At 40.1% G+C, this 3,635-nt stretch overlaps 1 long non-coding RNA gene across 1 annotated transcript in view; it reads right to left on the reverse strand.

Moving 5' to 3' along the window:
- Positions 1-2,444: 2,444 nt before the first annotated feature.
- LOC121100695 overlaps positions 2,445-3,635 on the reverse strand; it is a 1,373-nt gene continuing 182 nt past the window's right edge. The window contains exon 2 of the long non-coding RNA XR_005832429.1: positions 2,445-2,868. This is a non-coding gene — a long non-coding RNA (uncharacterized LOC121100695). The remainder of the gene's footprint in view (positions 2,869-3,635) is intronic.

Raw genomic sequence — 3,635 nt, forward strand, 5'->3', positions numbered from 1 at the left:
CTTTCCTTAGATTCAGGTCCTAAGGATTATGCTCTCTGTAACTTCTGTGGCACTTTAGTTAAATATCTTGCTAAACAATCCTTTTTTGGGGGAAACAAGTAAATATATATTTACATACATAATAAAGCACTTATGACAACTATTTAATGAAGGAAATATTTGGTGATGGGGGGGAATGTTAAATAGTACATCAATCCCAGACATAATTTTCTCTTAACCAATTTGTCACCTTTTATTTAACATGATAGGCCACTAGTGTCCAAATGGCTTAAAGGGTGTAAGAATTTTCTACTTTCCCGTCATAGAACTGGAATAGATTGGAGACTTCACATAACTCACTTAATGAATAAGCAAACTGAAGCCCTGAAAAGACACACTCATTAGTTAGGCACAAATCTTGAACCAGAGAATATAGGCCTCCTAACACGTAGTACAAGCCGTTTCCTACACCAAAAAAAACCATTATGATACTAGCCAAGTAGCATTAGGTGGTAACGATCAGGAGGATTTTGGTTAAAAAATAAAAATTAAAAAAAAGTCCAGAGTGTTTAAAGAATACAAAGCACATTTTGTATTAACCACTTTGTGAATTACCAATGAATAATTTTAAATCTCAGTGACTCTCTATTGTATATTTCTGCACAACCTCTTCTCTTCTGCTTCAACTATGAAGGCTCATGGGAAGGAAACTAATGCTAATATTAACTTAGGTCACACATAATTAAGAAGCTAAATCTGCTGAGGGGAATATCTTATATTTTAAAAGGCCAACTGTGATACATTCCAGATCCAAATGATTTCCAAATTATCCACGGTGTGAGGTTATACATATTTTTGAATGCTTGTGACGATCATTGATAATTATAGTTTGTTATAATGTTTATTATTAAATGCTTTAAGATGTTAAAAGGTAAAATAATTTATTTTTGAAGGAAAACCATCTAAAACTGAAGTGTACTGTGGTAAATAGAAATAATCTGTAATCCTTCAAAAATAGTATGGTTGAAAGTCATGTATTGCCTATGTCTATTTGCTTGTGTAAAATAGGCTTTTACAATTAATTACATTAATTTCAGACATTATGGCAATAAACTTAGATGTTCCTACAAATGTTTTACTTTGTCAAGGCATTTGTGTATCTAGAAAAAATTGAAGTAATTTCATTTTTACCACCATATGTAGATATATCTTAGTATTCAAAATGACTATGCACCTTTAAATTTTTGGATTCTTTTTTTTAGAAGTTGTACCTTAAATAAAAACCTGATATAGACTATCTCTGCCATATTATTAAAATGAATTCATGGTAGTAGCAAACTCACCAGATGAAAAACAAACAGGCAAACAAATATACTGTAGATTCTAATCTGCAAGAAATACTGTTTCAGATGGCTTTTGCTTTGTGACAGTTTGCCACGCTTTCCTATAATAAAAGCAAGAGCTTCATCAATTCCTCGCTGTGCTGATAGTCACAATAGTGATGAGCCAGAAGCCTGAAGATTGTTCAGATCTGGTTGTACTTGCCTGTAAAATCAACCTTCTTCTTTCAAGTGAAGCCTTGGGGCAGACACCTAAATGTTGAGCCCATTCTTCTGAGAAAAGCTACTCACATCAAATAGCCCCTACGCTGAAGCAGGAGGCTTTTTGAATCACACTGTCCTCACACATTAAAATAGTCTAGAGGCATGGTGCAGAACTTCACAGGAAATGCAACTAGTCATTGGGTTAAACACACAGTGCTGAAAGGAATTTTTTTAAGTGAGGAAATATCTTTAATTAGCTAGATATTTCCGTATACTCCTATTGTCTACTCCTGTAAGTTCAACGTTTTTATTTCCGCAAGTATTTTCCCTTCTTCCTTTCACAATATTAAAACATTTTAATTTGGTTTAAACATTTTATATGATCTGTAGTTCCACTGGCATGCAATCTTGTCTTTTCATGGTTTATGTTCTAGTTGGTACATTTTACCTTTGGCTTTATTGGGTGTGGTGTAATTGGCTAGAGAGGGAAGGTGCCCAACTCCTGTAGCCTTTCCTAAATCTTGAATATTAACCTATCTTTTTCTTTCTTTCTTTCTTTCTTTCTTTCTTTCTTTCTTTCTTTCTTTCTTTCTTTTTTTTGCGGGGGGGGGGTCAGGTCAAGTGTTTACTGTGCTTAAACCTTAACATAAGTATCTTCCTTATCAGTCTCTATTTCTGCTTCCTGTGCAGCTGAAACTCTTCAGGATAAGTGAAGTCATCAGCTATCGGATAGGGAAGCCTAATGCATTTGGGAAGTTGGTTTGGTTTACTTGTTAATGCTCTGGATAAAATCCAGTAAGGTGTGGAAGAGATAGAAGTAGGAGGAGGGAGGGGGAAATCTCCGAGGAAGCTGCCGCCTCGGTATATATTTCCAAACTGATTAGAAAGTTCATGGCCCCGCGATGAAGTCGAGATTTCAGGAACTGGTAATTATTTTATTATTCTGTACATTACTAACACATAAGAAGTATTTAGGCACGCTTTTTGGCCCTCCAGCCTTTCTGGGCCGAAAACCGCGTATTCTGGGCGTGCAGGAAAAGCGCGCTGGAATCGAGTGCTGCAGACATCCTGGACGGTGGCTTTTACGCGTGAGTAACAGAGGAGCGCTCGGACCGGTGGAAGAAAGAAGTGGTTAACGCTTCTCCAAACGGGGGAAAAGTCACAAGAGCAACTATTAGGGTCGCGCTCCTATTGGTCAGAGGAAAGATCCCGACTTTAGAAGGACTTTCCTGCTGGCTGGCTCGCAGAGTCCCCGGGGAGTGAGCGCGCTGCAGCCGGAGATGGTTCTCCGAGCGTTCTCAGCCGCAGCGAGCGGAGAGCACAGGGCCGCCGCTTGTGATGTTGTCTTCATTTCGTGCAATAAAGAATTGTCATTAGGTTTGCGTATGGCATGTGCCATTACCCCACCGTAAAACTAAAATTAGCAAAATGTCAGGAATGGAAAGATTGATTCACCAAGATGCAATTATCATTTAAAAGTGCTTGATTGAGGTACTGATGTTCAGTGATTTATTCTGCATACCATATACATAATTAAAGTAGTGTAGTGGAGTAATTTATCAATCTAGTTGAGACTGGAGGGGTGAGGAGGGAACTGCTGTATGTTTGTTTTATTAAAATGCTCCGAGGTCTAGTCCCGCCCCCCTTTTGCGAGAGTGAAACTGATGATGTCTCTAGCTCGCGAGGAGAGAGTCAACGGTTTGGGATTGTGAGGGAGAGAGAGACGGAGAGGAAAAGGCAGCGCGAGGCAGAGGCAAAGGCAAGGGCAAGGACAAAATAAAGGGAAAAAAGAAGGCAAGAGACACTTCTTAAGACGTGCCGCTTAGAACCCCAAGCCCGTCTGCTCCGTTTTCCCTGCCACCCCCGCCTTCCCTCCCAATATCCTTCCACCACCAACGGTTTGGGATTGTGAGGGAGAGAGAGACGGAGAGGAAAAGGCAGCGCGAGGCAGAGGCAAAGGCAAGGGCAAGGACAAAATAAAGGGAAAAAAGAAGGCAAGAGACACTTCTTAAGACGTGCCGCTTAGAACCCCAAGCCCGTCTGCTCCGTTTTCCCTGCCACCCCCGCCTTCCCTCCCAATATCCTTCCACCACTGCCCCCGCCCCCCCCCCC

The sequence above is a fragment of the Ursus maritimus genome, unplaced genomic scaffold, assembly GCF_017311325.1.
Source record: "Ursus maritimus isolate PB19 unplaced genomic scaffold, ASM1731132v1 scaffold_5, whole genome shotgun sequence".
In the NCBI taxonomy this organism is placed as follows: Eukaryota; Metazoa; Chordata; class Mammalia; order Carnivora; family Ursidae; genus Ursus; species Ursus maritimus.